Genomic DNA, 20,531 nt, shown 5'->3' on the forward strand with positions numbered 1-20,531 from the left:
TCCCCAAATATTTTTAATATCTTTTATTATTTGTAGATAGAGGTCCAGATAAATACTATATAGTAGTAAGTGTATATTTCCTATCTAGAAATATGTATCTGTGGTAGAGTCCTAATAGTAATAATTAATTACCAATGAATACAAAACATGAAATTAACTCTCCATTCTATTACAGTTTCTGTGATGTGGTATGTCCATTCTTACTTTAGAAAATAATTACACATCTTGGTCAAAATGGTGTTTTAGATTCCTCAGTTGTTTGACTTCATCAAATTTAAGAAACAGATTTAACTATCAATTTGAATTCTCTGCTTTGTCCAATATAGAAGAGAAATACCTTTTCTAATATAAATTCTAATTTCAGCTACACAAGTCTTTGACAGCATGATTGAGCTGTTTTTTTGACACATCTTCTACCTTGAAAAATAACCTTTATAATCTTCTTGAGTTTTGAGATAACAAGATCTTTCTGCAAAACAGACACTGAGGAAGTAATCACAGTGGCTCGCTCTGCCTTGTATCCTCCATTTTATCAGCTCTCTGCTCTTGCTGCCCTTGTTGACCTCCAGAGTCGAAGCTGAAGAGCATCTTAAGGCTTTTTTCATCATTGATTAGAAAATAAGCAAAAGATTAGCATGAAAATTAAAACCTGAATGCATACTTTCATTTTCATATATATTTAGAGTATACTTATTAATTGAATTTAATAACAAGTATGAATGCAATTATAGGCAATTTACTTGACATTTGTGTCCTTAGAGCAGTTTAAATTAGAGAACAAAAAGTCAACATAAGGAAGGAATGCTATTAAGAAATAGGGGTAGCTATGGAGAGGTTCACTTGCTGGTTCATAGAATGTGTACACTTTAAAGCTTAATAGACACTAACAGATGTGGGCTTTAAAAAATAATAAGCTTACTATGTGGGTGGTCTTATCCATTTCTGTCACAAAATATGTTATGCTGTTTATGAACTATTTTTTTAATCCAGAACTTGATCATTTTGTAATCACTTGGTAAGTAAGAATGTAGGTGAAAAGGAGACCTATGTCATTTAATCGTAAGTCCAAGATTTAAAAATTTAGATACAAATTATTTTACTTGAGCATCAATATTTAGTTTGATCTATCAATAAGTTTTTTCAAGTGGATAAGGTAAATGTGAATCTTAAAGACACTCAAAGTGGAATCAAATGCAAGCATACATGTGAAATCTCATGTACATATTTAGATGACAATTACAACTATATTTAATTACTACTGAAACTGACTTAAACTCCAAAAAGAAGTAGTTTGCAAAATATAGAAAAAGGGTTTTATTATTCAAGTAAGTGCATTATTTCTGGCATCATTTTTAAAATTAAAATAACTCAAAATACATTAATAATGATAATACAGATAAAGAATGTGAAATAAGTTATAATTCAGAAATGACATCTTATACGAAATTGCAAGAATGAGGACAGTAATACAAACAAAGCTCTTGAGCCAATTTCTTTGCTGTTCTCTTTACCTCAGTTCAGGTCTATTTTATTCTTTTAATTGCTTAAGACAAAACCTAAGTTTATGCTTGTCTCCTCTCTTTCTATCACAACCCTTCACATTATGAACAAACCTTGTCTGTTGAGCGTTCAATATCCAACTTTTAAACTCTTCAGCACCGACAATGTCACCACCCAGATCCAAGAATTGGTGCAAACAGGACCAGCTTCATATGTGAGTTACCTATGCAGTAGGTCCCTGTGAATAGAAGGACTCTGCTCTTGGTTTAATGTTCTGCTCTTGGCTTCTTGAAATTCTTGATAATTTTTTAAATTGGAACCCAACATTTTCATTTTGCCCTGGGCTCTCAAATTATGTAACCAGACCTGATTGCAAAGATTGTCTACATGGTTTCCTTGCTTCTGCTCTTATTCCCACTAGACATGGCAGGACAGCCAAGATGATCTGTCAAAATTTAACTTAGATCATATTGCTCCTTTGCTTAAAGTCCTCTGACTGTGTCAAAGTTGAGATTTTGACTAATAAGGTCGTATATAATTTTTCTACCCTCTTATCCCTCTTATTCTTCTACTGTTCTCTTTCTATAAAGCTCTCTCTGTCTCAGGCACTAACCTTCTAGATGTTCCTACACACACACATATTCTCATACAAGGGCTTTTGACTTTTTGCATTTGTTTCTAAATCTAGAAAACACATTTTTAACCTGGTCAATTTTTCCCGCAAGAGAGCAAAAATGAATTCTTGGGCAACAAAAAAACTTCAGATATTAAAATTGGTTTTGGTCCTCCAATGTTCAACACTACTGGTCAAAATCTTGTTCTCAGGATTGAATTTCTTATAAAGGGGCAATTAAGGAATGTCTCAAAGGCTCCTAATGATATTTTTAAAATGTTGAGAAACAGTCTAGAATATTCTTCCACCAGAGATCTTAAGATATGTTACCTCACTTTTTATTCAGAATCACCTCCTCAATGGGCTCTTCCCTGACCACTGTAGCTCAAGTTTCAAAACTTACTCAAGTCTCTGCACTTTCTACCTTCCAACAATTAAATTCCTCTTTCCCTAATACACACACACATACACCACAATGTAACCTGCTTTATCTTTTATCTGTTGTGTTTAGTGACAGTTTCTTCTACTAGAATATAAGTTCCATTAGAGGCGAGCTATTGTCTGTTTTGTTTACTATTATATCCCTGTTCCTTTCATGCAGTAGAAACTCAGAGTATATCTGTGAATGAATGATTCAAATAACCTGAGAAGAATAAACAAACTGTCTAATGTGCAATGAGTTTATTGAAAATAACTAAAATACAGTAAGAGTCAATAAATTGTATCTGTGATCTTTTCGATATCTAAAAAATATGAAATATGTATTATAAACAGGAATAAAGTTTCTGTCTAACTGGTAATATATTCAAGTGGAAAAATATATTTAGTTTAAGCTCTGGCTTTCAGATAAAAGACATAATCAAAATATTTTTGTGAAGAAACAGAGGAAACATATTCATTTTGTTAACATTATCTTTCTTTATTGACACTATAAGATACCACCCTGTATCTCAAATTCAGATACACAGTAATAAAATTTTAATGTTTTATTTCAAAAGAAAGTGAACACTGGATATGTAAGGCTTTCATAAGAGACTTTCAGGTGCACAAAAGGTTTATAGATATGTTTAGTTAGACTCCCACCATATTTTAATGGAATATGACATATCAAAAACCAACTGAAAATTAAAATAATTGGCAGTATCAGGCTGTCACTACCACATAGCTGCCTTACATGAAGTTGAGTGACAGCTTTAACATCTGGAAGAATTGTACGTTCCCTAGTTTGTTGCAGTATCTGATACTCTCTAGAATCTCTTCTGCCCCTGGTCAACTGTTTAAACTCCATCTCTATCTTTCTCTCCTTGACTCTTTCATCACCAAGTTTAGTTTCCATCTCTTCTTCCTCACAAGCAGCCCTCTTCTGTCACCCTGGTCTTTTTTCTTCTTTCTTTCTTTTTTTTTTTACAAAACAACAAAACTCCTCAGTAGACCATCTGTCTAGTCACAGCTCCTATAGGTCTTCTAATCTGATTGCTTGTTTCTAAAATGAGTCCTTACTGTGAAACATAAACAAGAAATTGTCTAAAGCATGGCATTTCCTACAATTCTTTTTTCTCACCAATAGTTACAATGTCTGAAGTACTGACTTGGCACTTGGTATACACTTTTTGTCATTATGATTGCATTCTGTCTCCTGACTGGATAATAAATACTCTTTAGGACAAGGCTATTTATTTCATATATTTGGGGAAACAAAGATACAAGCAGAAAATAAATAGAAGCTTTTAATCTGTTAATAAATAAGATCTTCCTCAGCCAAAGACTTATTCCCTAAATGGACTAACAAAATAGATGCAATTCTGAAAAATTCATGAAAAAAAATAATAAAAACAAAACAAAATGTAAAAAGTTAGCCAAGGATAAACAACACTAGAATGAAAACATACAAGTGGGATAAAATAATCATAACAGAATTCTGCAAATCTAGACTATTTTGGAAAATGAATGAATTATATATGACATTTATTATCAAAGCTTGGCAGTCCCATCATCTAGCCCAGTGTGAAAACAAATTAAACATACATTGGATCTTCATATTTTATATTGACCCTGATTGCTCCAGTTATTGGGATAAATTCAATGAGATTATATTTATAAAATAAATATATTTACAATACACACAAAAAAAATCATATGGCCAGCCCCTTAGGAACCCATACACATAAAATAAAATATATGAGCTTCTGATTTGATTGTTCTCATTTCACTGGGAATAGCAATTATCTATTGCATGAAATAGGTCATATTTGTTGGCTCATAAAGCCAGCAAGTTTGAACACTTGTTTTGGATTTTATACGTTTGGCTCACCTTTTTAATCTAGACTTCACTGATACATCTGTTGTTTATCTTTTTGGTGAAGCTCAACCATACCCCATTCTTCTAAGCTTATAAAATCTGATTAGTTATCTTTCCTCTCAGTTGTAAAGCTTTTAGTAAATGCCCATTTGAGCTAAACCATTAAAGCAGAAATGCTTAAATTACACATGGTCACATGTTAATCACAGATAAGAAGAGTTTCAGCAGAGATTAGAAATAATAAAATGAAATATCAGAATTTTACTTCTTAAACAATCACAAACGTATATCTTCTCTTACCTGAACTGATAATGTAGTATTAACTCCACTGATTTACAGATGTAAGTAATAATGATAGAATATTAACTACACATAAAACATAAGTAATACGTCTTTTATTTTATTTTTTAAATCAAGTCTGGTTTTTAATGCTGTGTTAAATAAAAACATTGATTAAATTAAAAGATTTGAATTAAAATTAGTTATTAATTTAAAAATAGTATTTTTGGATTTTCTTATATTTATGTTTGCTATGCTCTCATGATTTGAAAAACATAGTTTATTATCACACTAATATGAAAAATCACACATCAATTGCTGTTTAAAAAAAAATTCTTGTCTGCAATTAAAATAATAACAGAATTTTTGAGATAAATATCTATTAACAGACCTCCTGCTTGAAACTTTTCAGTTGTATAATCTTAATTGGTTAAACTACTTAGTTTTTATAACCCACAATTCCTATGTAAAAAAATATCTACGATGAACCCAGTGTCTAGCCCAGAGTAAGTATTCCATAAGTGGTGATTTTGTTATAAAAAGCATTAAAATAACACATTCAATTGTGTCTAACAGTCAAAGGAGAACACTGAATTTTAATATCTTCAGCAGTTCTATATCAGTTACAATGGTGTTGAGACTCATATAACAAATATCCGACAATAGTGGTATTAATTAGGAGCCCATTTCCCCCATGTGATTAGATTTGGAGCTAGGCTTTCCATTATTGGGACACTTAAGGAAGTCTTTAAAGAATACAGTCCATTCTAGATTTCTCCACCAACAATCTAATTAAGCCTGTCTTTGCTTGTTTGTTCATTTTTGTTTTAGTTTTTTACAATAGTAATTTATTAGTTTACTTCTTGGCATTGGTTCATGATCCAGAGAGATAGGTGGGAAGCTTGTAACATTTTTGTCCCCAGGCTTACTAAATGCCATCTTGTTTGTCAAGTTTGAATCACTTACTTTAAAAATATGGAAGTCTGTAATATATATGGTCACCTAATCTAAGACAAAGAAGGCAAGAATATACAATGGAGCAAAGAAAGTCTCTTCAATAAGTGGTGCTGGGAAAACTGGACAGCTACATGTAAAAGAATGAAATTAGAACACTTCCTAACACCATACACAAAAATAAACTCCAAATGGATTAAAGACCTAAATGTAAAGCCAGACACTATAAAAATCTTAGAGGAAAGCATAGACAGAACACTCTTTGACATAAATCGCAGCAAGATCTTTTTTGACCCACCTCTTAGAGTAATGAAAATAAAAACAAAAATAAACAAATGGGACCTAATTAAACTTAAAAGCTTTTGCACAGCAAAGGAAACCATAAACAAGACGAAAAGACAACCCTCAGAATGGGAGAAAATATTTGCAAACGAAGCAACTGACAAGGGAGTAATCTCCAAAATATACAAACAGCTCATGCAGTTCAATATCAAAAAAACAAACAACCCAATCAAAAAATGGGCAGAAGATCTAAATAGACATTTCTCCAAAGAAGACATACAGATGGCCAACAAATACATGAAAAGATGCTCAACATCACTAATTATTAGAGAAATGAAAGTCAAAACTACAATGAGGTATCACCTCACACCTGTCAGAATGGCCATCATTAAAAAATCTACAAAAAATAAATGCTGGAGAAGGTGTGGAGAAAAGGGAACCCTCTTGCGCTGTTGGTTGGAATGTAAACTGATACAGCCACTATGGAGAACAGTACGGAGGTTCCTTAAGAAACTAAAAATAGAACTACCATATGACCCAGCAATCCCACTCCTGGACATATACCCTGAGAAAACCATAATTCAAAAAGACGTATAAACCCCAATGTTCATTGCAGCTCAATTTACAATAGCCAGGATATGGAAGCAACCTAAATGTCTATCAACAGAAGAATGGATAAAGAAGATATGGTACGTATATACAATGGAATATTACTCAGCCATAAAAAAGAACAAAATAATGCCATTTACAGCAACATGGATGGACCTAGAGATTGTCATACTGAGTGAAGTAAGTCAGAAAGAGGAAAACAAATATTGTATAATATTGCTTATATGTGGAATCTAGAAAAATGATACAGATGAACTTATTTGTAAAGCAGAAATAAAGACACAGAGGTAGAGAATGGATGTATGGATACGGGGGGGGGATGAACCAAGAGATTGGGATTGACATATATACACTACTATGTGTAAAATAGATAACTAATAAGAACCTACTGTATAGCACAGGGAACTCTACTCAATGCTCTGTGGTGACCTAAATGGGAAGGAAATCCAAAAAGGGGATATAGCTGATTCACTTTGCTGTACAGCAGAAACTAACACAACACTGTAAAGCAACTATACTCCAATAAAAATTAATTAAATATATATATATGGAAGTCTGCAAAGGTGAATATACAGTATATATGTATACCCCTAGGTTCGTATATTCTAGCTATGGGGGACACATCACCATATATGAGGGTGTAAACTTAGTATGTAATTTTATCCTGGAAGACAGCATAACAACATTGCTTACAGAATATAAGTACTATTGAGTGAATATTTGTGACCTCCCCCCACCAAAAAATTAATATGTTGAAAACCTAATGCTTAAGGTGATGGTATTAGGAGATAAAGATTTGGGGTGATGATTAGGTCATGAGGGTGGTGCTTTCATGAATGCTATTAGTGCCTTTATAAAAGAGGCCCCAAAGAGCTAGCTCATCCCTTCCACTCCATGAAGATACAGTAACCCAGAAGAGGGCCCTCACCTGACAATGCTGGCATCCCTATCCTCAGACTTCAGCCTCCATAAATGTGAAAAATAAATTTCTAATGTTTAAAGCACCAAGGCTGTGATTTTGTATTATAGCAGTCTAAATGGATTGACAATAGGACTTGCTATAAAACTAGGAAATCTCATGATATTAATGCCATTGGCATGTCTGCATTGCCATGGAGGTGGTGTTTTTTGTCCTAAGGTATTTTCCATGTGATACTATGTGATAGTTCATGAATTCTGTAAGCACATGTGTGGAGATGCTGGTGAGGTATGTGGGAGGAAGATTCATACTCCTCCCCAAAGATGTCCACGTCCTACTGCCCAGAACGTGTAAATATCTTTTCCTGTAAGACTAATGGAAGTTTGCAGATGTGATTAAAATTAAGGAACTTGAGGTGGGGTTATTATTCTAGGTTATTTGATATCCTAAAATTGGACAATCGTTCCTGACTAGGTCCCAAAGATGAGATAAAAGAGGGAGTAGAGATTCAAAGTTTGACAGGGGCTTAATCTGTTGTTCCTGGCTTTGAAGATGGAGAGAGGAGCTCTAGAAATGTGTGTGACCTCTAGAAGCTGGGAACAGTCCTAAGGTCACAGCCTGCAAAAAAAAACAGAGATTTCAGAGTGACCACCACAAAGGACAGGATTCTGCCAACAACCTGAATGAGCAAGGAACCCGGCCCTTCTCTAGAGCCTGAAGAAGGAATGGAGCCCTGCTACACCTTGATTTTAACCTGGTGCAGACTAAAGCACTGCTTCACACTTCTGAGCTACAGAACTGTAAGATGGTAAACTTGTGCTGTTTTCAACCACTAGTGTGTTGATAATTTGCTAAAGCTGTAATACAAAACTAGTACCCGAGAGGAAAGGCAAACCACACAGAGTATGTATTGATTCTTGGACGGAGACCTTGCTGCCTCTGAGATAATGGAGGTTGCCAGATAGATAGATGATTTCTTGGGAAATGTCACATTGAATGTTCAACATCAACCTATTCTCTGGAAGTTTGAGAGTTCAGCAGTGGTAACAACTTGATTAGACTTGGAGAGAGTGATCAGTGCCCACCTGTTAACATGGTCACACTGCTAATGGAAGCATTGGGAAAGCAAACATTGGAATGACCATAAGAGAGACTGGCTGACATTTACAAAACAGATACACTGTTATTAGACTCACGTCTTCAATTGATGCTTTTTGTTGGGTGTAATTATGAGAAACAAACAAATATTTACAATGTTTGTTCTCATAATTGTAGTTGATATATTCATTTATGTTTTGGTTATGTTGACAAATAAGACAAAACTAAAACAACAAAGGTATATGTCAGATCCTTATGAATTCATCAATGACTTTTTATTGAATTGGACAATAATTTTAAAATACTCGAATATTTCCTCAATTGTTTTTGTGCTATTTAGAATGTAACAAATATAGATGAGACATTTTTATCTTAACCTAATCTAAATTTAGCCTCCATTATTAACATTTTCTTCACCACTTAAGCATAGAAAATCAACTGTAATAACAAATCAAGTCATGATTTGTACCATTTGCTAATTTTCCCCATGGCATTTGCCCATCCTGGCTGATTTCAAGCTACCAATGTGATATCACTGACCATGATGTTGGGAAGTTATGCTCAGTAACACAACATTTTCTGTCATTTCTGCCAGGTAGGTACAATAGATATATACAATCTCAATCACTTAGGTAATATCAAAATGTAATACATTATTAGAAAGTGATGAATTTGAGTCTTTGTTATTTTAGTTGTGAACATTGTTTATTTAAGCTTATATAATTTTATTTTTAATATTGCTTCTATTTTACAACTGCCTCACATAAGTTCTGAAGACTTTCAGCCAAAGTTTGGTTCAGGTGTTAAGACTACTGATGCACACATACACCTAGAGGGTATGGAGGCATTTATTTATTACATAATGAGGTTTTCTGGGAAAAGTAGGGTAGGTTCCCAAGCAGACATGAAACTGGCTTCAGAGATTAGGGAAAGATTAGCTTCGTTTTTCTGTGATTAGGAATTGGGGATAGGATGACAATTCCCTTACACAGTCCAGGGCTTTTATTATTTGAATGTCTTTTCAGTGCCAAAGAAGGGTGCACCCAGACTTTTATTTTAATCAGCTGTGGGGCAGAAGAGGAAGGGTTATGGGTGAGGCTTGAAAACTGTCACCAGTGAAACATCAAAATAATGTCAGACTCTTGACAGGCAGCTTTCTTGGGACATTGTGAGCCAAGTCCAGCACATGACTCCTTGTGTATAAGTGGACAAGCTTCTGCAGATGATCCTAAATCAAGAACATGCTTTGAATCTGCTCAAATATCTTTAAAACTTCTGTCCTACAGGTTGAGTTTCATACTCATTTTTTAACCACGTAAGGTTCTATGAATTATTTCATTCTTTTTGCAACCAAAACGTCAGTTATTTTTGAACATAGACTAAGTTTGCAAGAAATATCTCAAGAACATAAATTGACATTTGTGTTCTGGGGTAGAGAAAACTTTCTAACAGTATCAGAGTCATCATTCAAGAATAGTTTTTGGATTTACATTTGTGATTTACATAAGCTTAGATAAATATATTTTAAGTCAAATATAACTTCACTCTTTCTATGGACTAAATGTTTGTGTTTCCCTAAAATTCATATGTTGAAATCCTAACTCTCAGTGTGATGACATTAGGAGATGAGGCCTTTGGGAGGTGATTAGGTCATGAAGGTGGCCCGCATGAAAGGGATTGGTGACCTTTTAAAAGAGCACCCAGAGAGCTCCCTGGCCCTTTCTACCAAGTTAGGACACAGCCAGAAGACTGCTCTCTATAAACCAGGAAGCATGCTCTCACCAGACATCAAATATGCCAGTTACTTGATTTTGAGACTTCACATCCCCAAAACTGTGAGGATCATATATTTGTAGTTTAAGTTATCCAGTCTATGACATTTTTATTGTAGTGGTCTGAATGGACAAAAAGAGTTCCTTTGTTTGACTTTAAAACTTTTTAAAGTTTTAATTTAATTTAAGTATTTTAAGCATGGTGTTTGGTTCATGGATGGTCATCATATAATGTAAATTAAACTTGAATCTGAAAATGCAAATGGTATACTTCTTATGTGAGAGATATTTAAATTTTATGTCCTTGACTAAGTTTAAATTGACAAAGATTATTCAAATGTGTTTTCCAAAAAGTACTGATTATGTCCAACCTCTTTTAACCTGATATTCGTGATACATTTAGTTAACTAAACAGTTTAGTAGAGCACAGGTCAGGTGAATGTTGATTTTTTAAAAGGGCAGCATATGATATTAAATATAGCAGATTTGGATTATGATGATGAAGATCTGAGGACTATGCTTATTGCAATTGATATGTCATCTATTTTAAAGAAAAATGAAGTAGTGAATATATGACAAGCAGGAAGTGTCACAGTATAATGTTTCACTGACAAAGTTCTTTTTATGTAAGATAATATTTATTGCAACTCTAAAGAAACATAAAGAGACTAGAATTTGAAGCAGTTAGGAACATGATTTTTTTTTCTAGAGGCTACTGTTTTACATTGAAGTATTTAACAGCTGTCTTCTAAAATTACTAGTTCCTAAAATTATTTTCTTTTAAAGTATTATTCAGAAAATACTTAGAGGCTTATGAGAAATAAGATATTTGGGGGCAAGGGTAAGCACCAAAAACCTTATCAATATTTATTAAAAATAATAAAACTGTGCACACATATTCCTATTCTCAGAAACACAATTTACCACATTCTTCCCCTAATTCTAAAACATATGCCTAGTAACGATCTGTCAAAAAATATTACCATATTCTATTTTTTCCTAATAAATTTATCTTCAACATTGCCAGCAAGAGAATTGATCTTAATCAATTGTCTTTTAGAGTATCACTGTTAAATGTTTAAAAACCACTTCGGGGCTTCCCTGGTGGCGCAGTGGTTGGGAATCTGCCTGCCAATGCAGGGGACGTGGGTTCGAGTCCTGGTCTGGGAGGATCCCACGTGCCGCGGAGCGGCTGGGCCCGTGAGCCACAATTACTGAGCCTGCGTGTCTGGAGCCTGTGCTCTGCAACAAGAGAGGCCGCGATAGTGAGAGGCCCACGCACCGCGATGAAGAGTGGCCCCCGCTTGCCACTCGAGAAAGCCCTCGCACAGAAACGAAAGACCCAACACAGCCAAAAATAAATAACTAAATAAATAAATCTAAAAAAAAAACCACTTGGTAATTACAACTGTTTTATATTCCCTTTTAAATCATATTTAGATGCAAAGGTTGTTTGTTTCCTATTATTATTAATTATGAGCCAATAATATCCTGAAAATTAATTAAAGTCATGTTATTGGCTGAATGTCACTGCAGGCTATAAGTTCACCAGAAATGTAATATGTATATTGCTTTAAAAACTGTTACACTTATGTTATCGTACTTAGGTTCACATTATAGTAGCAATAGCAAGCATTTATGATTATGTCTGGTGATCATTAGTAAATAGTTGGATTTGTGGTCAGAAAAATATATAATAATCTACTTTTCTTTGTTATTTTCAGGTTAATGCCAGCAGAAGTCACATAATATATACCATATATTATACAATATGCATCATTATTCATGAATTACATACAGATAGATTATAGGTAAGATTTGAGCCTTATCAAGTTTGGAAACTTTAAGTTAATTTTTTTACTTTTCAAACTTGCTGTTGAACATTAGAGCACTTGAATACTTTTGTTTCATTAAAATACATGGCAAATATAAAAATACTACTTTAGTAAGTAGACCAATGAATTATGAAATATACAACAATTTTGGGTAAGCTAACCTGCAGGCATCTATAAACCAATGATATTTACTTGGAAGTTGTTGGAAATTGGGACAATTTAAATAAATCCTGGCATTTTTCCAAGGCTATATGCAAGAAGTCTTTACTTCTGTGGAAAAGCATCTTCCTGCTGCCAATTAAAATTACCAAGTGTGAAGAGTAGCCAGATTATATTTGAATATATAAAAGTATTCAAATAGATAAGATGAAGTCATATGTCTTGCATATATGTCTAAATTATTAAGAAATTCAGTATATAAATGCAGAGGCATAAGAAACACTTTTTCCTGTGAGAAGAAACTCCCTGTTTTAATATTTGCTTCATTTAAGTTCTACTAGATTAAAGGACAGTTTTTAATCAAAGATATATAAATGTGTAATCAAATCTCCTTTAACTCCCCATGTACCTCAGGTAATTCCAAGTGATTTAATCAATATTTGGCTGGGTGACAGGTTTTTGCATCAATGGACCGTATGGTGTTATTAGTATCTATAAATAGACAATGGAATAATAAAAGTTCTATGTGGAGCACCAGTCTTTCAAATTCTAACTTTATGATTGCTGACTTTGAAGAGAAATTATTAAAAGTAACATTTTGTTTTAAAACTCACTATACAAAAAGTGAGTTTTTTTATATAGCATGCCAGTTTTAAAAGTGTTTATAAGCCATCACAATATAAAGTGTGAAAGATTTAATCCTGTATGGGTATAATCACATTTGTAATACAAAAAATTTATCCCAACAGTCTGAAATCATATATATATATACATATATATGTATATATATATATATGTGTGTGTGTGTGTGTATATATATATATATATATATATATATATATGACTTTGGTGTTTTCTTAATGCACTTAAAAATTTTAATAATCAACTATTTTTAGAAGTATGCATCAGAAATTAGGACATCTGCTGTTAGCATACTACCTTGGTATGGAGAGCAAGAACCCTAAGGAAATTATTAGGGTGTACAGACACATAAAGGGTTTACCTTCTCACTCATGGTTCCTGCCACAGCAGTAGGCCCTGGAATCCAGGTACGAAAGTATTTTTGGAAAATATTCCCTCATGTATGTGACCTAATTTATAAGTATGAACTGTTCACTAAAAGACAGTATGTGATTTATTTTTCCCCTTAAGCAAAATGTCCCTTAAATTTTTTATAAATTTTAAATTTCCACAAATATAAGCCCATGTCCTAGAGCACAATCATCATTCTAAATTTTTCCACAAATCAAATTTAATAAATCATATTTTCTTTTCCCACCAAACTGGAAGAAATTGGAGACATGAATAACTTGATTTTCTCTCTGGTGATCTTTGAAAGTAAAATGAGGTGAAGAAAGTGTTCTCTGCTCTTTTTCTGGAATTAAAATGTCTTCTATGTGAAACTTATATTCCATTTCAACATGAATTTTATTTACTATCTAAACTCTTTATTTGAATAGAACTTTACAACAACTAGTTTGTTTTTAACACGAAGACACTGTAATTCTTACCAAGTGTTTTAAGATTTGTGGTGGTTATGTGAAGGACTTCCATATTGCACTTGCAGATAATTGATGTTGCCAGATACAAAGGATGCTTAAGACCTAAGGATCTGGCTTAACCTAAGATGATCCATAAGAAAATGGAATTTATAAACCAGAAAAATCTCATTTGTTGTACCATATTTAATTAAATTGATGCATGTGTGATGCTTTAAACATTGAAAATACAGAGATTTTGAAAGAATGTATTTATGACATTTAGTTATAAAGCCTAAATCACTCACACACTCTAAAATGTTAGTAATCACTTTAACACATTGAGATATTGAGTTCTAGTATTTAATAAAGTGTAATTTTGCTTTAAAACAGTACAATCTTACTTAATTAGAGTTCTCAAACCCTTTGAGGAGAGATTTTCCATTCTCCTCTATTTATTTACTAAGGAATATTAAATAGTAATGAACCTTTTCTTGTTAAGATTTAATTCATTTGCCTTTATGAAATGACTGTTACCATGTACCTTTCTTTACATGATCATTTGTGTGTGCAGACTAATAATGGTTTTCTGAGCAAATGACTGTCTGAAAAAAGTCTTGAAACATGTTGCAAATTATGTGTGTTGATAATCTCTTATGGTGATCTGCCAGATTTTTTATACTACATATTCCCCACCTTTGAACTTTTTTGTTTTGATTAACTTTTACTAGGTATCTAATAAATACTTTTAAGAAAGCTTTGTGTGTGGTATAGCTACATAATTCCTCATATCTGAGAATGATTTTCTGTTGCTTAAATTCATGAAAGAAAAAAATGTCCTAATTATGTATTCTTGGGTTTAGTAATTTTCCTTGTACTCTACGGAAGTTACTCCAATTGTCTTCTGGCACTTAATATAGTAGAGGAAAAAACCTACATCATACTATGTTTATTTTCTTTTAAGTAACTTTTTAATTATTCTACCAGAATACTTAAAGGACTATATTTCCAGCTTTAATTAATATAATTCATTTTTAAAAAAGGTAAAAAAATTTTTCTCATGAGAAACTACAATGTTCTGTCTTACTTTCCCATTCTAGGACTTCTCACAGGCAAATATTTTTGAATTACTTCCTTTAGTCTTTTTTGTTGTTGTTACCTCCCTAATTCTACATAGCATGATTACAATACTAGGTGTTGATGAATAGATATAAGGCATTATTTGCTGACTGCCCTTAAGGGATATAATAATTTAGATTCTTACCTACACCTTCCTGTCAACAATTCAAATTTTTTGATATGTGATTAAGTTCTGTTGATGATTGTTGCATTTTTAAATAATATGTCGTCAAGAACTTTGAAGGGTCTAAGATTTTAGTTTACTTGTGAATTCATAAATTCGCTATCAACAAATTTATAGATAACTTTGCCAGAGACGAAGGAAAATGTATTGGTCAATGTAATAACAGTAGCCCCAGACACATTATTCTTGTCCATTCCCTGAGCCCCAATTCCTACAGCGCAACACAATGAAGGCCAGATGATGCTTTCACATGCAGTGGAGGTGCATTATAGATGAACCCTGACATTAGGAGGCCCCATCTTGTGTAAGGGGCTACCTGCAAACCTGCCAATCTTTATTCCTGTGAGAGTTATTATCTTATTATCCTAGATAGTTAAATCTGCTCAGAGGGAGACATTCTCTATCTTCTAATGTTGCTTACTATACAAACAACCTTGAAAAGGTTATCCAGAGCAAAAATGCTGTTAATGCCTTTTTTCAGAAGATATGCAAAACACTCAAGAAGAATTTTCTCCTTACATATAATTAAAAGTCTATTTCTTTGCAAATGACTTTAAACATCTCGTGATTAGCATTGTTAGATCAAGCAACTAGCACATTTATACATCTCTCCACCACTTTCTCTCTCTTTTCTTTCTCATGTGCTCTCTTGCTCTTATTTTTTTCCTGCCATATTATAAAGATTTATGTTATTTACACTTTATCCCTCAATTATATTTGTGTGCTGTTTTGGTTAACAATTCAAGAAAATTTTGAGATAATAAACTAAACATTTAGCTTGTCTCCATTTCCTTGCAAGACCCCATTAGAAAGATAGAACTAAATGCCTTACTAGTTAAGAAGGTTCAAAGTTATTTTCAAGAGAAAATGCAAGTGAAACCCTGTTGACAGCTCAAATAGAAACAAGTCATCAGCAACCAAGAATATATGGAATTTGCAACTGAAGTAAAAGTAAGAAGCATGACAACAATCTAAAGTTCTAAAATCCTGGGCAGGAATGGAATGAGACCAAACAGTGGAATTACATGAAATGTCTTATATACAGCAATTATACCCCTCACTGTCCCTAATGCCCTCCCTCAAACACCTCCTCCATTGTTATTCAAACTGAATAAGAAGCACAACTTCTACTATACTGATTAAAGGAAAAAAAATTTTTAAGGCTATTTTTTAAATAAAAAATAAATAAATGACTCTGGAGACCTTAGGACTTTAGGGTACAGTGTATTGGAAAGGAAAGGAAGACTGCACTTCCTTTCCTGGCATTCCAGGAAAAAATGGATTTATTTTCATTAACTTTTCCTGAAAGACCTTTAAAATACATATTACCATTTTTTTTAATTAGGCTTAATTTTACATGCTTAATTTTTTGCAAGCTCAAAAAAATTTCCTCCATTATTTATTTGACTAAAGATCCTGTTCATTTTTTCTAATGTATATGTTAAGTAAACATTATTGTCTAACATCTATTTCACATACCCTATCTCTAGTTCTTTATTTTCTCAAAAGTAGGATCGCTTCTCAGATTTTCCCTCCACATTGCTACGTTGTTTTGCACTGTAAATTCTCTTCTATATTGTTTACAGTATTATTTTACTTTTGCTCTTTTTGTTTTTTATGCAATATTTTTTGCATCCTATTCATTTCTATTTTTATCTTGTTCTGTTGCCTTTTTTTTTTCAATCTATTCTGTATTTTCTGGAAGTCTTCCTTACAAAAATGTTTCCCTAGTTTTTATAAAGCACATTTTCAAAGTGAGTCTTCTGAATCTTCAAGTTTGTTATTTATTCGTGTTTATCCATAATATTGTTTTATTTCTTTCTCTCTGTCCCTCCATCCCTCCATCACTTTGTCCCTCTATTCCTCCCTCCCTTCCCTCCTTACACCTTTCTTTGTTCCCTTCTTTAATTCTTTAATTTATCCTGACATGAGAAACTTCTGTCTGGATCAGGGCTTTAAGGGGCATTGAAGTTCAGGTTATTCTTTGTCTTTAGGATTATGTCAATCTCTTCCTCAACACCTATAGCTGGAGTGCAGGGTAACTGCATCACTCTTTGCCCACTTTTGGTGTGTTACACTGTTTTATCTGAAGGGCCTGAAGGGACTTGAGATAAGATTATACTCAGTCTCCATGTGAAGCACATGAAAACTGGACCCCTAAGTGCCTTCTGCTAGCAGGACTGTTACATCTCTGCCTCCAAAGCCTGTGGGCATTTTACATCTCAAGAGGAAAGCTCAACTACCAGAACATTTTATTTTTGCCCAGTGGTTTTTCTGGAAACTTCAATAAATAGCATCGGTTTTCTAGCTGGTAAAGATTCTTGCTGTATTAGGAAAAGTAAACATGTTGAAGGACAAATGATCTTCCTCACTCTAGGCAGATGATCAAGAATAGGCCTATGATTGTGCTTATCAATTTAATTTCCTCAGCTTGGGTGGGTCTTGGAATTTCATCTTAATTTCATCTGGTGGAATTTTTTAATAGTTTACCTGAGTATTTTCATGTAAGATGTAAACCAATCCATACAAGGGGTTTGTTATCAATCAATTGAGTAATATAATCTAGAAATGAATCTGCCCGAATAACCAAATATTTAAACCCTTTGACTAGCACATTATCTTCCCAGGGTAATGTGGATGCAGAAAAATTAGGATGACTAAAACAAAGAGCATTACTCACCAACCCAGTTCTACAAGGGTTCAGTCGTAACCCACTGCAGTTACTGACTGACAGTTATACTCTGAGAGGAATTTAGGGCAAAAACAAGATGAGGCACTCTGTACTTTGGATGCACATGAATAGGCAGACCTCATAGATAGTTAGATATGTAACTCAGGAAGAATTTTAATGACCTCAGATTCTTGCATCTTCCCATATATAGAAAAACACTAAAAATATTAACTTGAGACATCTGTTCTTTATGATTAGCAGTAATCTTTTTCTTTTGGCACAAGCATTTGAAATTATGTACCAAAATGTATCCTTGACTGCAAGTATTTCCTAGCCAAAAATTATACGTAAACTGGCTTCTCCCCTACCTCTTCGGAGCAGTTTTCTCAGAGGTAACTGAGAGACTGTCTCTCAGGCTTTAGTCCTCAGTAAGACCCCGAATAAAACTTAAACTCACAACTCTTATGTTGTGTGCCCTTTTTCTTAAGTCGACAGTAATATACATTGGAATCTCAATGAAAATCCGAAAATTAGTTACGAGAACTGCAGAGCTCTCAGCAGAGAACAGTTCCAACCAAAGCCCTTCACTAAGGGACTTAGCCAAGCTCTAGCATGGCTTCTACAAGCTTAAATCCGTATTCCTACAATCACCCAGACCCCCTAACTTGCGTGCCTGAAGATGTCTGAGGCCTCAAGGAGAATTTACTCTTTGTTCCAGCCAAAACCTGGTGATAAGCAGGCCCCTGAACTCCCTTAGAGCAGTTAATTTAGATGGCAATTACAAATCCTTTGACCTTTGAAATGTAAAGTTATCACCCAGAACTGTTTCCTCAATGACCTAAGAGGTGTCTCTTTGAAATGGAAACATTCGGGAGATAATTCTCACTCATAGCCCTGTAAGAGGATAAGCGCCTCACTGAGGGATGTCATGTTCCAACTTGTACCGCTGCAAGTTTGTTTCTCCTCCAGATAAGTGCCAGTTAGCAAACCTGGATGGCCTGTCACATGGACCAAACCCCTCTATTCACCATTGGTGTCTTTCTCTTAGCACACCCTAACCTTTAAAAACTTTCCTGTCTTTTGTTTTGGTGAAGCTGAGTTCAGTTCACACTGGACTCTCTCCCCTATTGCAATGGTTATTACTGAATAAATTCTGTCCTTATTGCTGTAACTAGTGTCCAGCTTTATTTTTCTTTGACAGTGAACTTAAATTTAATTACAGTGGTGACTTAAAGAAAAACACACAACATGAGTTGAGAGTTTAAGTTCTATTCAGGGTCTGACTGAGGACTACATCCCAGGAAACAGCCACTCAGTAGCTCTGTGGAAACTGCTCCAAAGAGGTAGGGGAGGAACCAGTTTATAAATGATTTTTGTCTGGGAAATACAGGCAATCAAACACACATCTTGGTAAAAGATTACTGCTATTCACAAGGAACAAATATCTCAAGTTAATGATTTTAGTGTTTTCTATGTATGGGAAAAGACATAAGACTCTTGGTTCATTAAAATTCTTCCTGAGATATACATCTAACTATCTAAGGGGCTTGCTTGTCTAAAGCACAGAGTATCTCATCCTGCTATCATCTTAATTTTCTCTGTCCAAAGCACTGAGTGCCGCATTCAGTCATCTTCTTAATTTCCTCTCAGAGTGCACTGTCCATCAGCAACTGCAGTGGGTTACAACTTAATCCTTGTGGAAGTGGGTGGTGAGCAATGCCCTTTGTTCTTCTTATACAACAGAAAAAAATGATCTTGGTAAAGTGACTACATTATAGGTATATATCAGTAAGTATACATTATGAAAAAAGGTCAAGAGATACACTGACTACATTTTTTAACTGCTTCCCTTTTACTTAAGAATTGCAGTCATGACTTTCTCTAGATCTTTTCCTTCAGTATGTTAAGTAAGCTTGGTGTCATAGTTTTAGATATGAAAATAAACCTTAACTTCTATTTTGGTTACACAAACCAAAAATATCTTGGTCAAATACAACAGCCATAAGTTTACAATTTATTTCTCATGTTGGAAAGTTACAGATAGACTGACCCAATTTTTTTATTTACTTAGTCAGTTCTGAAGTTCTAGGATGCTCTAGTATGTTCTTTTAAATCTTCTCCTAGTGATTGGTACTCCTGAATTATAAAAGTTGAAATATTAGGTATAATTTGCCCTGCTTCTTCTTTATCCTTAATCAGCCAAAAAAGGATAACATTATGGAGTTACAGACATTAAACAAGACCACCAATGTAAACATGTAGAACAGATACAATGAAATGTGGCAGTTCTGGCTTGGAAAGACAATGGAATAGCCTTTTGCCTCAAAATCAAAGAATCAAATATGCACATATACACACACATGAACGTGCATACAAGACTTCACCTTTCCTCCCCTATTTTCTTTATTGTATGTCAAGCTTATTGTAATTGCATTATTTCAGATTTATTTCCTAGTTACTATGTTCATCTTTAAATACTTATAGTAAAAGCGCCCCATCTAAAGCAACATCTAAATGTGGGGAAACATTTATAAAATAGAAGAGCACTCAGAAGTTGGAAAAAGTATAACGTAAAAAAATTTGGAAAATCTAACATTTTTTCTTAGGCTGAAGTACAGAGATAGAAGATGGGAAGTAATCATATCTCCTACAAGCCTTAACAATTGCAAAATAATTGGAAGTTTGTTCCCCATCAAGAAGTGTTACAATAGGTTAAAATATGTTAAGCAAAGAAATGGACACAATCTAGTTATTCTATAT

Source organism: Eubalaena glacialis, chromosome 4 (genome assembly GCF_028564815.1).
Source record: "Eubalaena glacialis isolate mEubGla1 chromosome 4, mEubGla1.1.hap2.+ XY, whole genome shotgun sequence".
NCBI classification, from domain to species: domain Eukaryota; kingdom Metazoa; phylum Chordata; class Mammalia; order Artiodactyla; family Balaenidae; genus Eubalaena; species Eubalaena glacialis.